We start from the raw sequence: 20,740 nt of genomic DNA on the forward strand, positions 1-20,740 counted from the left end.
TGTGTGGAAAACCCTTTCTTCCATTGTTATTGAGCCATGTGAACATTTGTCTGTGTGGTGTTTATTCCGCTCCCCTTTCACCGTGATTGGATGGATTGGTAAAAAGTGACAGTGACAAGCGGCTGCAATGTTTTACCCAATTTTGAATATTTGTTAACGCTTAGCGACGAGAAGAAAAATGTAACACGTGCAGCGCTCAGCTCAGCATAGACGCTCAGAGCCTAATCATGCTGCTGGCATTTCTTGCAAAGTATCCCATCAACAAAAGAAAACGATAAAGCATGAACATAGTGGTAGTGTTGGTTGCTTGTTAGCCCCTGCAATTGGCTTGTCAATAGTGTTGTATTGCAATACTGCTGTTATCAGGACAGCCCAACGGTGAAGTTAAGCTTGAGATTAAGGTCAACTTTCAGTGCACCTGATGTTCTGCTGCTGTGTTTGTGCCCAGAGTACACTCTGCTCTCCAAGAGTGTGGTGCAGTGCATAACTGAATATATTTCAACAGCACTGCTAATGATCAGTCCAGCTTCTAAATGAGAAAATCTATTTGTGGTGGCTGACATTATAATTGTGGCAGGCTGCCACAAAGAAGTGATTGTGTGGGAAACCCTGACATTAATGAAGTGAGGAGTGTAAACTGCACCGACTGTGACTGACATGCGCCTGCCGTCGTAAAAGCATGTCAGAGTGACAATGGAGTGTGGCCTCTGCAAACTCATTCCCTCCTCCTACAGTTGAAGTGCTCTTGTTCTGACTCATTTTATTCAGACCCGACAGGATGCAGTGATGGACTCCGCGGTAAAAGTGAGACCTGCTGTAATTTCTCAGCTCCCTATGCTGCGCCTGAGATGGAGACCACTATCTCCAAACTAGCACTTAAAAAGCTGCTGCTTTCTTCCCGCACACTTTAAATTATAATTTGCACCCTCACCGTACACATAATGAAGAGGCAATCATTAACTCATTAGATTGAGGATAAAGATTGAATCGGAGTGATGAAATAATGTAGGTGTCTGAAAATGCCTGATTACCCCAAAACAATGCTGTTGTTGCAGTCGGTGCCATGAGGTTACAGTACACAATTTATTCAAGGCCAATCTAACTTTCCTCAGAAACGTCAGGCTTAATAGGCTGGAGCGGAGCTGCTCCAAATTGGGGTAATCTGATAGAGTTCGCCTGGATGAAAGTCTTGGAGTCGGTGTAAATGTCTCTTGTTTAGTGAATGAAAGGCTTACAGCTGTCTAGTTAGAGGGAAAGCTGGGTATTGTTGCAAATGTTTTCATACTAATACACACACTGCTAATTCAGACTTGATGCCGCTTCTTGAATGAATGATTTATTGATGTGCCTTTTGTTCAGCTGAGCTCAGTATAAATTCCCACAACAACAATATAACTTGGTGTCTCTTATTAAAGCATAAATCGTAGTTTTGGACGTCATTCCTGTTAGGATGGTAATATATTCTAGGGATGCACTGTGCTGATATCGGATGTCAGGCCAAAACTAGGGTTGGATATCATTTGTTTTTGAGCTGATACTGGGACCAGTGCCCAACTTTACCTTTTTCTGTTACTTATTTTTTTCTGTAGTGACATTTCATTTTTGAACAAGCTGCAGTGGTGAAACACAATTCTGCTCTCATGCACCTTTCTAATCACACATAGACCTAGTCTTCTGTCTTTGTCTGTCTGCTTGTTTGCTGTTTATTCTGCCATCATGTTGGTGACATTCTAAACAAAACAGGCAATATGGAGGTCAGCAATGTCCATATATTGTACGATAAGTGGTAACACACCAAGTTTATTTGTGAGATCTGTGAATGCAGTGACGCTTAAAAATATTTTTGGATACCCCAAAACATGCATGGTAATGTGCTATCCGACTGCAGATTGTTTTACAGTAATACCCGGTTGAAGCTCAGGGTATTATTCGTATCACACCCATCTCCCTTTGCCCCGACCACACGGGGTGGTCATACCATAAAGGTCAACTTTAGGTCAAAGCCGCATATCTGTGCCCGTGTGTATGTCTGTGTGTGTGTGTGTGTGTGTGTGTGTTTGGTCCGACAGGAGGGCACGCAAAGTTCATGGACGAAAGTGAGATGGCCAATTTCACACCCAGCAGATGCCTGCACCAGTGACCCGCAGCGACAGGTGGGGGACACTAATTGGCAGCGCGCACCGCCACAGAGTAGGGCGAACCCATGGTGGGTGAGGGAATGAGGAGGGGGAGAGAAGTGGGACCAGTGGGGGGTGTTAATCAGCACCGCAATTGCTGTTTCAAACCATTAAAACATCCATGATAGGAGGAGGTTTAATGATTGCACACAATACTGGTAGCAATTTATTCTTGCTTTTTTTTTTTTTACCAAACAACCAACCATTTGATGGTTGACAAACAAACAGATGTCACCTCTGAAAACTACTCTCTGATGCCACTCTGTTTGTGTTTCCTAAGCTCTGACTCTCCTTTTAACTCATTCACCCCACAGAGCCAAGGCTCACCTGAGAGAAAACAGCAGAAAGAGCAGGGTGATGACATGGGTGAATAGCAAGATCAATATGTTTACCTGCATCCGGCGATTTTTAGATAAAACACACCCCGCCTGCAGCTCAGAGGCTGTTTGAGCCACTGTACCCTGGTTTATTGATCTCAAGTCTTGTACCAAAGGGCACTTATTTCTTTAACCAAGTATGAACACTCATTCAGCCCTCTCTTCTTTAGTGTTCAGCTTTATAAGGACTGTTTTCATCATCTCCATGTGGGATGAGAGTCTCCTCAGCCCAGGGGAGAGAGCATCCTCAGAGGCCTCATCATCACAACCAACAAACAACATGCTGATCCAGGCAACGCTGCACCCTTATTCCATTTGGTTGTATATAGCAACCATTGAATGCACATGCCATTTGTGCTTTCCCATTTATTGTTTTGTAATATCTTATTTATTACATCTTAATTTATCTGCAAGAAACAAGCATACTGAGACTAGAGCCTGAGCAATACTGGATATTTGGGGCCTATGCAGATACAGATACTGGCAACCACCTTGTTTAAGACACATAAAAGCTTCAAGGTTTGTATCAACTGACATTTTATGTCGTAAAACAACGTCTAAAAGTCTGGTAAGCTAGTTTTAACCACAGACCTTATTTAACCCTTTGATACCTTAGCAATTGGCTTGATTTTTTCGAATGGCAGCAATGAGAAACAAAAAATGACCCCAAAATAGGCAAGAAAGTAGTCAAAAGTTATAAGAAAATTACAGGAAATAATAAAACAAAGACAACAGTAAATTAATAATTATCTCAATTGTAGTAATACGAGTAATATTAATACTTATGATATTAATAATAAAACATTTTTTTTTTTTTGCTGGAACTGAATTTGAAACATAGATTTACAATAATTATAAATATATCTTTATTGTCATTTTTCATTGTTATCTAATAATTTTGTAATGATTCTCTCTCTTAATAATTTTCAGGTAATTTTTTTATCACCTTTTACTAATTTTGCACTTTGGGGGACATTTCTTGTTGCAGAATGGCTTTTATTTCCGTTTTCTTTTAAGAAGAAAAATGTTTCAAAGGTTTTAATGCTTATCAAAAGTGTCTGAATACAGCACAAGAAATATTTTTTAAAAAACCACTGACTTTGAAACAAAGGAACAGGAAGTGCTAAAATACCAACTAATTTCAGGCCTTTAGGACTCATTACTGGGGCACTCATTTAAATGATGACAAATTACTCCGAGAATCTCTCTGCATTGTGCTCTGTTAATAATATACTTTTCACGTCATGAGTATTGGACAACAAATAGGACAATGCTGATATATCTGCAAAGGGCCAATATCTTCAGATAAAATCGTCTGACCTATACATCAGTCAGACTTTAACTCAGACGTATAAATAACTTTAGTGAAAATTGGGGTGATGTTTTATTACTTTAGGGAAAAAGACAGCACAACTTCTCATAGTGTATACAGGACTAACTGTGTTATATCCCAAATATGATCAAAGACAAGATGAGATAGTGTGCCTCTAAATTCTCACTTGAGTAACCGGGCTCTCCAGTTTCTCTGTAGTCTGAATTATGAACCTACAACCCTCAACTTTTTTTTTTTGTCAGCAGCCAAAAGCTTTAATCTCAAAACTGGAGAGTAAGCAGCCATACAACATTTCTGGCCCTATCTGCTGAGTGTGTTAGAAAGAGGCTTTGATGAATAGATCTGCTCTCTCCCTTCCATCTCATTATCCTGCTTTATCTGTTTTATGGATTTACACAACTCCTCAACACGCTCTGACACACGGTCGATAGTGTCAGTGGAGAAAGAAGATGTAGGCTAGCCTTTTTTTTCTCTCTTTCTTTTTTTTTTTACTATGTCGCATTGTTTGTTTAATTTCTCTCATTAGCTTTTGTGTTATTCTTGGAGCGCTGCAGAGAAGTGGCAGCTTTGATCACCAGAGACTGATTGAAATTGAGGTATCTGTTCACAAAATTAGGAAATTAAAATAGGGCCTACTGCTGTTTCCTCTCTGGGCTGTGGCACAGTTCTTCTCGAACTAGGCCATCAATATCATGTAACCTATTTCTATGAAATCCTCCACTAACAGTTGAAGTTCCAGGCGGCTATAGGACTGCTGTCATATCGGTGCAAAGCTGACAAGTTCTGTCTTCTCAGCATAGGGAAATGACAGCTTGTCAAAAGCAGCCTAATGCCTCAGTCTTTTAGCTGTGACTCACCTATCATAACAGACTGAGAGGTGGCATTGTCATAGCTGAGCCTTTCTCGTGGGTGTGTGTTTGGAGAAGTGTGTATCTGTCGGAGAGTGTTGCTTTACTTGAGATGTGCTGAATGTGTGTGAGTGCTGGCGTGATCATGTGTGCACCTGTCACCTACATATCTATGTTCCTGTATATGTTTATGTTTATGTGTGCGTGTGTGTATGTGTGTGTGTTTGCACAGATTAGAGGAGCTCTGTAGGGTGGGTTTCATGTCTCAGCAGGTCACAGATGATCAGATTAACTGAAGCAGGGCTCCAGCCTCCAGCTGGATTAGCAGCGGGGAATCTGCAGGTGTCTCACAACGGTGCCACTGCAGCCACACTTTGACCAGCACCTCCCCAAAACTTTGTTAAAATACCAACATGCAAATATCCAGCATGTGTTGTACTGTGTAATCTACTTTTAAATTGCCTGTGACTACATAAAAGCTCCCATTATAGAAACCCATCAACCATTGTGACAGATGAAGAAAAACTTAATAACTTGCATTACAGTTTAAAGGATTATAGTTTAGTCACTGCAATGTAGGCACATTTAGAGCATAAAAAGGATATTTCGCCAATTTTTAACCAGCTTTGTACCAGCACAATGTGGGAAATATGAGTAGATAAACCAGGATCAACTTTTTTCCATCAATTAAATCTAATAGAAGAGTAGATTTAATCTAAATTAAATGCAGGAAACTTGATTCCCCATTACACCTGTGGATGCATTTATTGGTCTGATATGGCGCATAGCATTCTGGTAGTTGTAAGTGTTCTACCTTTTCAGAAAAAGCACTCTTTTTGTCTGTTTTCTTTTTTCCCTTTTTTTATTAGTGAATGCAGAAGGGCAGTACAGCAAACAGACAAAAACAACAACAAACATACAAAGAAATGATGAAGCATGGTGGTGTTCTTGCTGTTACTAATATGTCTGTTTCTCTGGTCATTTAGCACCATTTTCAAAAGTATTTGCATCTCTCTACTGCATAAATGGCCTAGTTTCATGCGAGGGCCCCTTTTTATATTGGTAAAATACTTCTTAAATAAGAAAAATGAAGGTTTTATAGAGTGCCCTCTCAATTGATTGCAGTGGACTTTATTGTTTTTGATTGAGGCTGTTAGAATACATGACGTCTGCCATGCATTCAGCACCAGTCTTAACACCATGGTCTTGGTGTTACATTTACACATAGCACATTTGTAATCATCACGTTGAGTGCAGGCAAATATTATTTAACGTCACCTCAGACTGCACTAGCTGCATCTAACTGCTCGCTCGCTGCAGTGCCGCTGCTGTGTAGTGTCAGCACTAGCATGTGCTAACTGCTGCACACAACACTCTGCAGCTATTCTGAGACGTCACCACAATGACTTCCAAGGAAACAGTGTGAGCCAAAGGAAAGATTGACGAAATGTTAAACCCAGTCGCTTTAGACACTCGGGTGTGGACACACAGCCTTTATTACACATGTGAGATGGAGCTGGGAGTGTTACCCCTTTGGGTCTAACATTTTTATGTCACCTTTATCCCCCCTCCCCGTAGCGCTACTCCTCCCTCTCTCCTTGGGTAATCTGAGGCGCGTCAGCAGCAGTTCTACCCCTCCATCTGTGGGATTACAGCTGGTGAAACAAAGGCACTTAATTACTGCTGAGGCAACACAGTCTTACATGTATATATGTGTGGCTATTGTTTTGTAATTACCTGGTCTCTGTCCTTTGCACTAAGGGTATTTTGTTTTATTCCCTCACATTAACACTAAGTAGCCAGGTCAAATATACTTGATTACTTTATTTTCACAATTGAAAGGGATTCTGAGGCTGGGCTACTTCTGCTTCACATTTAAATTACGTGTTCTTGCCAGGGTTGGGCGGGTGTTAACATTTTTGGACTAGCTTGATAGTAATTATAACACCGGGCCGGACTGGTTTTAAGACTATATGTCACACTTCACTCTGCTCAAGCATCCGACTATCACGTCACAACACTGAACATTGGAGCTCTCTGTCCACACAGAATCTCTGAATATGCACTTCTTATACAATATGTAATCAAACCATGTAACTATCAGCTGTACTGCACTCTAGATCATATTGGAGACGCAGCCTCTTAAAAGATAAGTGCGTAGCCTATGTGCTGTCTTCCTACGTTTGTTTTTTGAAACAGAAAATATGTTTTGTATTGTGAAAGTTATTGAAAAAGACAAAATAAAGCCAACAGCAAGCAGGTTGTTTTTAGAGATAAAACTTTCAACTCCCCAGCAATCTCCCTCCAGCCAGCTTCCACCTTAGGTAGATTTCTGTTTGGAAGTTAGGAAGCATTGTATACCGAATTCCTCATTTCAGTGTCATGAATCAACTGTTCCACATCCATTGCAGCTCTTTCAAAGTGACAGAAATGAACAGAAACATATTGTACAACACAAATGCAAGTCAAAATAGTTCACCATGTCAGACACAGCCAGTCAGGACATTCCTTTCATCGACTCCAGATCCAAATTGTTGTCTGCTCAATCTGCCAGTCAATAGTGGCTCTGTTAGCCTGTTTATATAGAAAGAAAATATTTAAATCATCTTGTCATAATGCTTATTAAAAATGCAGTACAAAGAAGTAGGCTGAAGTACAGTTTTCACAACATTCAACTCAGGCTGGGCGATAAAACAATAGAAATAGTTATCACGATACAGTTTTCCTCGAAAGAAATATCGCACGTTTGCTGAATGTTCAATACAATTAAGCCATGCACATATTGAAAGAGGGGGGCAGTAATGCGCCTTAAACGCTTTTACCATGGTAACTTTTCTGGGCATATCGCCCAGCCCTGTGCTCAACCAGTTTAAATTTGTACACCAGACAACCTGAAAAATTCCACCCAACTCTAGGTCTGAACCACTCTTCGCCACTGCTTCATGGTTTCCATTACCAACCCAGATGTAAGCAAAAAGCCTTTGGCTATCATTTCATAATGGATTTTCAGTGTTTCCTGGTGTCCTGGAGCCTCACAGCTTCAAACAGATCCATTAGTCCAAACGGATCCATTAGAGCCCAAAAACAAAACAGGATCCTTAAGAGGGAGCATTCTCTATGTTTGAGGATGAAGGGAAGCCCTGTCCATGTGCATCCAGCGCCTCGCTACTTTACCGGGTGCAAGGATCACTGGGTCTGCTCTTAGCACTGCGGGGTCTGTCCAGTTGGTGTCTTATACTTGGAGGCTTTCTCAAAAATGGTCCCCTTATGACCTGGTATAGCTGACCCATAACCAGCGGTTAGTGCCCCTTGAAAAGAGATTCTTTTTGAGCAAAAAGAAAAAAGGAAAGGGGGAGTAATACTTTTTTTATTGACGCCATAGAAGAAGACCGACGGCAAAAATGGGGGACATGGTGGAAAATGGAAAAGCCAACTTACATGTTTCATCTTCTAAATGTGGCAGTGAGGCATAACTTCCTGGAACCGCTCATTCCAGGATCAGTTCCAGCAGTTGTTGCAAGCCAAGAAATGCTCTTATTTGGCTATTTATAACCACAAATATGAATATCTGTAAACAAAGCTCAAAGCCAAAGGATAAGAGTGAGCCATGCATATTTCCCAACAATGCAAATGATAGAGCATTAAATGCAGGATGTAAATGCTACGCTGCGAGGACAAGGCATTGATGGAGAAAGAAAAAAAAGAGATATGAGGAACACTGAGAGACAAGGAGAGAGAGCGAGTGCCTGTCCAACCCCCCTCCTTCTCTGGTCAGCAGGGATACAACAGGTTCTTCGGCTATGCTCTAAGGGGATTACACATATCACAGGCTTCATGTCAGAAAAATTAGTGTCAGTTTCTCAGAGCCGCCCTCCTCCTCTCGCGCTGAGAAGGACAATCGGATAAACTGGGGGGGAAGAAGACTTTGCTACAGTTTCTCTGTAGGGTATCCAGAAATATACCAGTCAAATTACAATAAACAAGTCGTCTATGTGGGTACTGTAAGTCTGTCCCTTTGGAAGATATACTAGTGTCTTTTCAGTGTCATGCTTCATTTTGCTGACCTCAGGGTGCCACTGCACTGTTTCCCACAGAAATGCACACTGGAATAAAATAAAATGGGTTGTTTTTTGGGAGGGAGTAAACATCCAGTTTCATTTGTCTTGTGTCCCTATCCCATTTTCAAAACCATTCTGTGTCCCTCCTCTAAATTTAGATGTTTTTTTGCGGGATCATGAATGCAGTGCAGGCAGTGAAGTGAACGGTTAAGTTTTACTTTCACTGCGCCTTTTTTTTTTTTTCTTTTAAATGTGTGTGTTCCTTTGTACCACTCTGTGTCTCCTTTCCGAATTCTGATGTTTTGTGAATGCTGCACAAGTGGAGCTCATCGTGATTGTTTTTTCCCTCCGCAGTTTTAGGAGGTTGAGTCATGATGTGGATAATAAATCCATCAGTTTGGTTGATTGATAAATTAGACGAGCAGCCACTGCAGAGGCAAGTGAAAGCAAACTTTCACACTGCATTTAACAGTTACATTTAACTTTGTGTTGTGCAGTGAGGAGTTTGTGTTGCGGGATGGATAATTAATCCATTAATCTGGTCTGAGCTGATCAGATTTATTTATGAGAGGAGCAGCCGCTGCAGAGGTGAGTGAAAGCAAACCTCTCAACAGCAAAGAACAGTAAAGTTTCACTTTATTGTGCCTTGCAGTCTGCTGCTCCGTCTATGCCCAGAGTACGCTCTGCATAGCTGGTGCAATAAATAACCGAACGGTATACATATATTCTTTTGCCCTCCTCATGAATGGTCCAACTCCAAAAATATAACATCAGTAGGTGGCGGCAGATGTGTAGGAAACCCTGCACTGCCTCCACAGCCCTGATGGTGCATTCAGCTGCTGCTTGTCTTGTGCTGACCATTCAACTTTAAATCTGTTTTTCCAAAGATCCTCCTCTATAATTGTTTTTTTCTGGATCTGCCAATACTGCCAGTCACGCTGTCATTGATCATGTCACTGAGCGCTGTGCTAGCATCAGAGAGACATCCCAATGGCTTGGACATCTAAAGCCTACCCAGCTTTCTAAAAAAAGGAGGCTTACTGGAGAAACGCATGCACACACACTTCCCAGATTCCCAAGATTTCTATGTTTGAAGTGTTGATGCAGCTCTTTTCCAGTGTGTCTATCTTGGATAATCACCAGGGCTCTAGCTTTCCTATTAAGGGCAATTGAGACCACAGGGATGTAATCTAACGTCGCTTTTACGAGGGCATTTACAGCTCCTCTGTCGGCCACAGCCTATAGGCAGCCACTCTCTGTCTCCAGCAGGCCCCGAGGATAGAGCGCCCATTGAGGGCAAAATGCAAATGTTACAGTCGTGAACGGAGGGGCCCACAACTGAAGCGCTATTCTGCCGAAGGGGGTGGAAGACTGGCTCTCTGTGTCTGTGCCACCCACAGACACACAACAGTCATCACTCTGACCATTCAGGCAGGCTGATGAAGGAGGTGGGGGGTCGGGGGTTTCTGCTGCTGATGAAGATGGCAGCGTTAAGCCCAGTCAGGGGACGCTAATGCCAGTTATAAATGGACCACTTGGGCCAGTTTGTTTCCTGTAAATGTGTTATATTCTGGGGATCTAATTATGCTTCTCAGACTCAGGACCAGTTCCACGAGGGGTTATAGATTAACCCTTTGAAACCTGCAGCAATATCACCTTTCTTGTTCTGGTTTTAGATGCCTTTTACAAGTATTTAAACCTTTGCGCCCTGAGCAAATTGTTGGGATTTCTCTCAAAAACGTAGAAAAAAAGGCAATAAGCAATTTGGTAAGAAATGTTCCACAAGTTGCAAGAATTTGATGTATTTAAAAAAGTATTTTTTAAAAAGCTAGGGAAGCAATGAAAAGCTGTGGAAAATCTATTCTGACAATTCTCATTATTTCATATTTAATATAATGTTACAGAATTATTATAATTGTTCAAGCATTTTTTCAAAAGTCATATCTTTTTGGTTTTTTAAACTTTCTTTTTTAATAATTTTCAGGTAATTTTCTTGTTCTTTACTAAATTATCACTAATTTTGGGGTAATCTCCTTTTGTTGCTCATTGCCTTCTTTACATGCTTTTGAAAGAAGTCAGGCAAATTCACTCAGGTTTCAAAGGGTTGATAACAGCTTTTGTTTAAACGTATTTATTGCTATAATCGCAGTGGTATTTATCATAGGGGTAAAATGTTTTTGATTTTGCCTTCTGTCACATTTTTCTTCCTTAAAGGGAAAAATCACAGCTGTGTCAGCAAGGTACAGCTGACTCACAAGACATACTTCTTGTTCATCTGTGTCTGGTTTACATTATGAACATATTAATTCTGATGTCGTCTGCAGGCAGCGGAAAGACATCTAGACATTGAAAACATTATTAGAGGCCAGCTCAAGTACAAGCAAGTGGGTCACAGGCAGTTCAAAATGTATATGGTCGGAGGATGAATGTTTCCCAGAGTGTTTTTCAGTCTGCTCAGTTGCCATAGTTGGAGCACTGCGGCTGATAGTTATGTTGTTTTTGGGCAGGAGAAATGTTGTACCCTCCTCAGCACTCTGTCACTGTGTTTGGATGGATTGGGGCTTTTTGTGTGTGTTTTGTGTTCTCATGCCAGTGTGTTTACTGTGGCAAAAGTTTGCCTTGATTTTTCCCTCTCTCTCTGTCTTTGCTAAAGGTCTGTCAACTGAACACTGTGTGCCAGTGATCTGGAGCGTGATCAGTGGGATACTGAGGGAAATTAATTAATTTTTTTCTTTTTGATGGCATGCATGACAACTAGGATAAACTGTTTAGGGTTCCAAGTACAAAACGTTTTCATTAAAGATGAATCTGCAGATTGCTCTCTACAATTAATCTATTCATTGTGTAGTCAGAAAGCAGATTTGCTGATAGTTGAAATTGCTCATTTTATCAGACCAACAGCTCAAAAAAGGCAAAGATTTTCATTTTACAATGACACAAAGAAAAGCAGCAAACTGGAAACAGAATGAATTTTTTTTTTAGTTAATACATTAGTGAAACAATTCATTGATTATGAAAATCACTGTTTATTATTCAGCAGAACATTAGTTCAACCAGTTCATCATATGGTCTTATCCAGGGTGGGAAGGTTACTTTTGAAATGAAATGGGTTACAGATTACAAGTTACTCTGGTAAAAATCTAAGTACTAATGTCACTATTTTAATTACTATTTTAATTACTACTTAAAGAAATGTAACAAAATACTAGATTCACCAATTTTGATGTTCTGGGCCAATACCTATGTTTCAATACTGTTGTTTATTTTGTTTTTGTTGTTATTTTGTTTGGTTATTTGTACCTGACTGTTTCAGTTTGGGGATGTTAGTCTAGAGGATGTTAGTCTTAAGCCTTGCTTTTAACCTACGCAAATTAATGTGACACAACAGAAAAACATTGGCCACCGGCGTCTGTGAATGCCGTCTTATTTGCAGCCATTAAGGCGAATATCGGCTGCTTCTGATGTTCAGTTGATAAATTGATGCCTCCCTACCTCTTAAATTTGATTACTTTTTGATGACTTTTCCTATATGATTGATTGTGGTTACATTAACCTATCAGATGTTGACATTTAGCTTTTCGTTGTTGACAGTGTTTTCACAGTTGGTTAAAAAGCTTTACACTCTACAGTAATGTTAGAATCCTTTTATCATTTCAGAGGGATATTATTGTTGAATTTCCAGCACTAAAAGGCGGTCTTTTGCGAAGAAACACATGTTGGCAGTGTCGGCAGACTTATTTTGCTAAAAAATCAATGCTAATTGATTTGATTGGCAGACGAGAGGTGATGCAAATTCAAACAGCAGAACCAATCAAAAACAACGCTCAAAATTTGAGCGTGTATAAATGGAGCCTGTCTGGACATAGAGACAGCTCCCTGTAAGCCATCTTTCTCTTGGAATCGAAAAGATGCAGAGCAACACAATAAATGTTATATTCTACATATGAGCTTTTGACTGAATAGAATTTATTTGGATGCAGTCAAACTGTAATTTCATTACATATTTTTGGGGGCTGTTGGTATTAATGAGTTAATTGCGATTTTAAAGCTGAAGTGTGATATGAAACTAATAAACCTAAGGAATCCAATGGTAGTTTTGGTGATGGAAAAACAGCATGGTCATTTTACATGGGTCCCTTGACCTCTGACCTCAAGACATCTGAATTAAAATGAGCTCTGTGGGTACCCACGAGTCTCCCCTTTACAGACATGCCTGCTTTATGCAGTTTTTTGCTGTCATTTGACTCCTAATCAAGACAGTCTGGCAAGACATGCTTTACCATGTCAATATGGACTTGAAATTCAAAATGATAACAACAACATAGCAAAAATTAATGTAGCAATTAATTTTAAGGAATGCACATGTCAAAATCAAAGTCTGTTTGCGGTGTAAGTTGTAAAAGGAATCATTTGCACAATTGATGCCTGCTTTGTAGATAAAAACATGTCTTCTGCCAGAATTGATCTCCATAAGCAATTCATGGGCCCTAATTACAAGAACTAAAAACAATTGAAAGAGCCTCAGTGGGTAAAGTGAGAGTAATCCTAATCTGTTTATGAAATTAGCTGCCTTTATCCCCTCCCCCCCGGATCATTCCTATTATGGAACCCATTTAATTGATATTACAACTATATGGAAACTTGGCAAACAATAAGTGCCATCTTGTTGGCGATGGCAAGGGGATTGAAGAACATGCCAGCAGGAACGTCTCTACTTCAAGAGAAATCAGCCGATAATTTATCTTTCATCTCTCCTTCATTGTTCGTTCGTTTTTCAACACGATGCAAGGAGATAATTATCCAATCTGCATCAAAGCAGCTATTACTGTATCCCAAAGCATGGATCATAGCATTTCATACCCACAACAGCAGCAGTGCTGCCGACAATGAGAGTTGCCATGTGAGCGACCCTGCTGTAAGGTATAATTTCACCGTGTAGCTATGGCTACACACCGGCGGCTGGTGCGTGAATCACAGAGGTGCCTTGGTGCTTTCAAAGATCCTTTTCATAGACGGCTGCTCGGAGGCAATGCCCGTGATGAATGGATTTCTGCTCTGAGTGGGTGGCTTCGACAGAAGGCACAGTGTGTGTGTGTCTTTCTGTGTAGGTGTCTGTGTGTTTGTGTGTGTCTGCCTCCCTCTCAAAAAGATAAAGGTCTGAAAGCAGATGATGCCACAGCATTGTCATCATCAGACGCTCACACTGCTTTTTAGCACTGTCATGGTTTCGTCTGCGGACCACCTCACAGCTTAAACCATGAGCCACTCTTCTTTTTTATATGTGATGCAGTGCTGCCTTTTCGGAAAAAGCTTACCTCATCTCATGTGCTTTGAATCCTCAAGCATGGCAGAAAACATTATCTCAAACTGCAGCTTGGACCCTTCATCGCTGATCATTAGTATTAAACGCACACGTAAATGTAGTGTAATTGCTATGTAAAGCCAGCCCTACGCAGTTCTTGCTGTTGGCCTCGCCATGTTTTATTAAAGCAAGAATTACTTGTGCCATAAAGCAGATGTTAGATTTTCACCCTTACTTGGAGCTAATCAGAGAGACGTGACGTGGGTGAAAGCATTTTAACTGCTGTGCACAGTACCAATAAATTAACACCTCCCTGAGTTTAATGAATGCACCATAATATGTGTGTGGGGGTGTGCGTTTAAAAAAAAAAAAAAGTCAGCATTGTTATGTGATGACAGCTTTGAATGCTGGGATGTCTTTTCCAGGATAGGATTAGCAAAGAATATAGAATTGGACTACCTGACCTCATATCTCCAGTCTGAATGCAGCTGAAATTCTAATACATGAACTGATCCCCGCCTTTTCTGTAATGTTTTAACAGCCACAAAGGATATCAGACATTTTGATGTCCTTTAACCATATTTATAGTAAATCCATATCCTCTTTACTATTAGGGACTGAGACTTCCAGGAGGTAAGGTTATATACACACAGACACAGCTCTGAGTCCATAAAAGCAGCCAGCCCTGCAAAAGGCCATAATCAACATTTTTGTAGTTTACTGTTGGTGCTTATTTACTATTTATTCAGTAAGATTTCTGATAAATAATCATAAGCAACGTTGACATAATGACTAACTTGGTAAGGACTTTCATTTGTCCATTGTTTTCTTGATTAATCGATTAGTTATTTATTTAGTTATTTGGTTAAGAAAAGAAAAAAAAGGGAGAAAAAAAAGAAAATGGTAAAAGATAAAATTAATTAATTATAATGTGCAAAAAAAGTGTCAGCATGAATGAAGTTTTTCTTTGTAAAACCTCAGGGAGCTATTTTTATTTATTAACTTTTTATTTAAATTTTCAATTTTAATTCAATAAAAAATGTTGCTAGGAACTTGCTGTATATGACATTTAGCATTTCAGTTTTGATTTAACATTTGCTAAAGGCATTCCTACAAAGTTTTGTGTTTGTTATTTTCCAAATTCTAAGTATTGATGGAAATAGTTTTATTTTTATTGTAAATGCATATCTGTTCCAAATATTGCTTATCTGTCTTAGCAACTACTAATAATCAGTATCTGTACCACAGAATGACATCATAGTGTGCAGATTTCTCAATATGGTTATGTGATCCAGGCATGCTTCGTCAAGTGTTTACATATGTACACTGCTACATGTAGCTTCATGCTAATGTCAGGAGAGCATGTACGTGTGTATAGACCCTTTCATTTGTTTGTTTGTTTTTTTCATAATATAAAGTGCCTTCATATTCTGTTATAGTCATTCTGCACCTGTGAGTACTATAACTTAATGCTAATTTCAGGTAAATGTAATCTTGCTTGCAGATTAATTGCGCTTTGATTTCAGTTTAGATTCCTGTTGGAACATGCCCAGTTGTGTTTAGAGGCTTCTAATGGTGATTTATCACTGTAGAAAGTGCTTATATTCCATAACACTCATTCTCTGGCTGCAAGTACACTGCTACATGTAGCTACAAGGTAACACAAGGGAAACAGTTTATCTTGGTTGCTGATGTTGTTATTATCTCACTAATTTTGGATCATATTCCTGTTGGAACATGTCCTGTTGTGATAACAAGCTTTTCCTGGTGGTTTTTCATGGTAAAAAGTGCCACTATTCTCTGTTAGTCATTACGTAGCTGTGATGTTAGTGGAGAGAAGCCAAGATAGAGAAGACTGGGTTTTTTTTTAAAGGTGGGCTGAAAGAGACAGGCACTAAATCAATGTTTCAGACAAAGGGTGAATATAGGTGTTCCAGTACAGACAGTATGAGGAAAGTAATGTGGGTTTTTTTTCCATTGAAGCATGTAAACATGTTTTAGTAGAAATCCTAAATGCAACTATGAACCTAAAAATGAGCATCATATGTCCTCATCATATAAGAAAACTGGTTGTGTCAAGATAGCAACCATTATTTCCAATGAAGGTTGCAGTGCTGATCCTCAGGGATTGGCAACCATATATCCCCAACCATTATGGCAGACAGGTGTAGCTTTAACATAGTGCTATTTCCAGCTTGAACCCCAATAACCTTTGACCTTACTTCTACAGTAACCTGTCACCTCCGAGCTGTAGTGTCCGTTAGTGTTTTGCCAGGAACAAAACACTAAGCTACATGTCTTCATTCCTTTCTTAACCCTTTAAAACCTAAGCAAGTTGATTTCTTTCAACAACAAAAATGGAGAGAATGCAGCTAGCAACTTAACAAGACATGGCTCAAAATAAGCAAAACAAAAACAAAACAGTTAACAGAAAATTACCTGAAAACAAGGACAAAAAAGGTAAAACACATGAACAAAGATATTTACCTTTAAAAAGTGCTCTTTTTTTAATATAACATTATTTTAATAATGAATGTACTTTTCTCAGCATTTTTGGAAATTTAATTTTCTAATAATCCTTTCCTTTTTTAAAAAACTAAATTGTAGGTAATTTTATTGTTACGTTTTGCTAATGTCTTGCAATTTGTACAACATTTCTTGCCAGGTTGGTCAGGTTCTACTGGTTTAACAGCGTTGTAGACATGGGTGGAGATGGGTAGAGCTCTTCTTCATCAGTCCACACATACTTTGTATAAACTTTTAAGGTAATTCAATTTACTGCAAATAATGAGCGGTGAAATTTTTAAATGCTGCACCGAATTCCTCACTGTTTTGAAATAGTGTTGGAAATCCATTACCATGACAGCACAAGTGATGGTGCTTAATTTATTTGCTTCTTCAACCTCCAAACTAGACAAAAAGGAAGACCGAAGACAAATCAAACCTAATTTATGCAAAGACCTGGCACAATGCTGTGGTAGATCATGAATACATCAGTGAGAAAAGGCTCTCAAACAAAGTTTGATGGAATGAAAAGAGAACGTTTTTATGAGTCCAAGGCTTGCACTTAGTGCGGCAGCGCCTGTACGTTATGAAACACTCTCCCAAGTAGCTTCACCTCCATTTACCTCATCACCTTAAACGGCGAATAATGATGAGCAATTGCCAAAAGCATGTGTCACTCACAGGTTAGAGATGAATTGAATAAGGAGCGAAAGGGGAGGCAATGGCCTTGCTCTAAGTCCACAAAAGTGTGTGTGTGTGTGTGTGTGTGTGTGTGTGTGTTGTGTGTGCACGCATCTATTTGTGTCCGTCTATGTCTGTGATCTCTGTAGGGCGCGGTGGCGATGCTGCGCTTCCCTGCAGACTCTGTTTGGGATGCCGTCCAGAGCTCAGCTTCAGCACCAGCTCCCTCAAACACACACACAGACACACAGTCACACCCGCCCACACAGTTTCTCCTGCACACACACATGCACTGTTACACCTGCCTACGCATTCTCTCTGGTGGATGCAGATACACAAGACACACTTTTGCAAGTGGCGGTGGCGGTGCATAAGGCTCCAATTAGTTTTGACACCTCTGAGGTTTTGGTCTGGACAGGGCTTAACAGAAGTGTGCGTGTGCAGCAGTGTGTTTGTGTATGCGTTAGTTTTTGTGTGCCAATGTGTGTGGGCGTTGCTTGTTGTGATTGTGTGCTTTAGTATGCATATGTGTGGGCAGGTGTGATTTTGTGCACGTGAACCTTTTCGGGGGGCTCACTGCAGCTTTAACACCAGGGTGTGGAGGCCAGTCCTCTCACACTCGTGACTCTCATCGTTACAGAGCAGCTCCAGGGCGTCTCTGTGAATGTCAAACCCGCTATCTGACACTTGCGCTGCTGGCGTATGCAAGCACTCTAATTCATATCTTTGTGTTTATTAATGTGAAAATAAAAATTACAGATCTTTATAGTATCTGCAGACTTAATATCCTTCGTGGCAGTTCCAAATTTGAAAGAGAAAAAAAAAATTGTAACAGTAGCAATAGTGTGTTTGATGCTCTGTAGGGTGTCTTTAATATCTGTCAGGAAGAAAAGGATAGCCAGGTTTTATTAGTTTTTCCTTTGATGAGATTTGAAGATTATTGGCTATTTACACAGAGAGCCATGCTTGATTAAAAGTTCTCTGTTTGCCTGCCCACTGAACACAGAAAAAAAACAAAGCTCTTAGTGTGGCTATATAGATTTGAACAGGTTCAGTAGCTACTTCAACTCCCTGCAGCACTGTGAGTGACACTTAGGGCTTTCAAGCCTCTGTACTAACAGAAATAATCCATATCATGCTTTTATTCATTTGCATCATGACCCATGGGATGTGCTCTAGATTCGTGCTTTACCAAGAATAGTATAAGAATAAGAATAATGTATTATTTTATAGATTTTTTTCATTTGCAGCTTCCAGAGTTTGGCCTCAGCTGCCTATTCAAAACCAAATATCTTAACTTTTTTTTTATGTCTTAACCATCAATATCAATACTGTGTCAATATCATCATGTATGTTTTAGCTGTCAAAGCATATTTAAACATAAATAACCAAAAAACAAAAAATAGCATGGATTGATGACCAAGGACCAGGATAAACGCCTTAAAGTTTGGGTAGGCAGTTTTATTTTAGTGTCATCAGGCAAAAATCCCATGATAACCATAACCATTTTGTGATTCAAGAGTTCTGAGAGAAAACTAGACCTCTGTACCCCTTCTTGGCTCTGTTTTCAGGCTTGAAAAATGCAAGTGACGCAAGATTTTGGCCAGTCACAGGTCATTTCAGAGAGAGAGCGCTTGCATTAGCTGTTCTACAAATGCGGATGTGAAAGCACGGCCCTTTCAGATGGTGATAGCCTGATTTAATGAGGTATCCTGCAGAGAAAGTTGCTATTGCAGCATTGGCAACAACTGCCTACATAGCAAAGCAACCCCAAAAAAGGAAGACAAACACATCAAAAAGAGTCTAAAAGAAAGTCTGACAATAAACAAAACTAAGCGTGTCAATATCAGCAAAGTGTTTCAATTATGCCTTTTGTTTAACGGAACAAATGGCCTCCGCCTCACTCCCTGTCACTACAGACCACCTCAGTGGGAGGAGAGCGAGCAGCAGATCCAGAAACAGAAAGGGGCAACCTGGTTCTAACCAGGAGCCTCAAACTTTCTGTTGCTGCCTTTACACAAGTTAAAGTTTGCACTGCTGTTGGCCACCAGTCTGCTGTGATACCTGCTGCTGGAGGGTTTGCACTGGCAGAATTTGCGCTGCAACAGCCGCAAATTGAAGGTCTGTCTTCCCAAGCTGCTGCTTGCTCTCGTCCCAGCGCAGCAGTCCACAGCAGGAAGTGAGGTAGACAGAATATGTGGTTGCTTGCCAGCTAATTCTTGTCTCATTTATGGTCTGATAAACTGAGAGAGAGAGAGAGTGGGGCACAGAGGGGCTGAGCAACGGATAACTCTTCAGTAAGATAAGATGAAATCAATAAATCAATGGGAAACACTGGGTTATTGTATGAAGCCCTAAAAATGCCCAGGCTCGTGTGGTGGAAGGGGCTTCGGACAGAGAAGGAAGAACTGCAGAAGGAGGGTGTATTTTTAGTTTCTTTTTTATTTGCTGTCTCCAGATTTCTGCCTACCTCAGCTTTAAATAAGTTAATGCAGCAAAACTAGACAAGGTAAAATTATTTGTATGGCATCTGTCAAACACAGGCAACAAAAGGCACATAAATACACAAGAACATTTAAAAAATACCAGAAAGGAAATTTAAAAAGATGTGAGAAAACATTAAATAAATAGACAAAATGAATACACAGAAATGCAGCGAAAGTGCTTTAACTTTTAACTTAGTGTGTTCTCTCAGCAGATATATTAATGCATCATAGCAAAAAAACAGAAAGCACAGGTATAATCAATAACATTAGCAGTGGCTTTGTTCCATTAAATTTCCCAATAAATCACGCTAGTCAGACAGCATACACAATGCCAGGCAGGAACAAATAAAAGGCAGGCAGGACCCTGAAATTGCCACATCTGAATTTAATGCAGTCGTTATTCATGTTATTCATTCCACCTGTGCTTTTCCTGTTATGACAGGAAAAGAGTCAAAGCACATTACACATAAAGCATAGTGGCTTCGAGGTAGACATTATGGTTCTGATTCACTGTTCTACCTGCTGACTTCTTTCTATTAAATAACAAGTATTTAAAAAGAAATTAGTCATCTCAAAATACTATCTGGTGACTTATTGTCATTTTGTATGTTTGATTCAGAAATAAATTGGTATTGAGAACAGCACTTGAGTAATTAAACAGAGCTCATCACTGTTCGGACAGAGCTGTTATATTATTGAGAGGAAGAAATTAGAATTATTATAGGGCATTGCTAATCAGGCCACTGTGTAACGTCTCTTTCATGTCATGAATACAATAGCATTTCAGAAAATACGACAACATTTCAGAAAACACTGAAACTTTTGTGAAATGTTGTGTTTTACAAAATGTAGTTGTGTTTTCTTAAATGTTGTGTTTTGTCCCTCAGGGCCACCACAGTCTATGGACCCCCTCATGCTTCAAAATTAGCTTCACCTCCCTCTGCTCTTTTTCACATTCACAAGGACGTGCCAG

At 39.9% G+C, this 20,740-nt stretch overlaps 1 protein-coding gene and 1 long non-coding RNA gene across 13 annotated transcripts in view; one reads left to right on the plus strand and one right to left on the minus strand.

Moving 5' to 3' along the window:
- The window catches only part of LOC121962726 (muscleblind-like protein 2a), an 80,575-nt gene that overhangs the window by 30,168 nt on the left and 29,667 nt on the right, over positions 1 to 20,740 (plus strand). The gene's annotated exons all lie outside the window — the stretch shown is intronic.
- On the minus strand, positions 4,114 to 9,837 carry LOC148185495 (uncharacterized). Its single transcript, XR_015775904.1, has 2 exons — positions 8,174 to 9,837; positions 4,114 to 7,309 (listed from the first exon to the last, which is right to left on the minus strand). It is a non-coding gene; the product is annotated as an uncharacterized LOC148185495 (long non-coding RNA).

The sequence above is a fragment of the Plectropomus leopardus genome, chromosome 24, assembly GCF_026936395.1.
Source record: "Plectropomus leopardus strain MGB_pleo_1.0 chromosome 24, ASM2693639v1, whole genome shotgun sequence".
Classification (NCBI taxonomy): Eukaryota; Metazoa; Chordata; class Actinopteri; order Perciformes; family Serranidae; genus Plectropomus; species Plectropomus leopardus.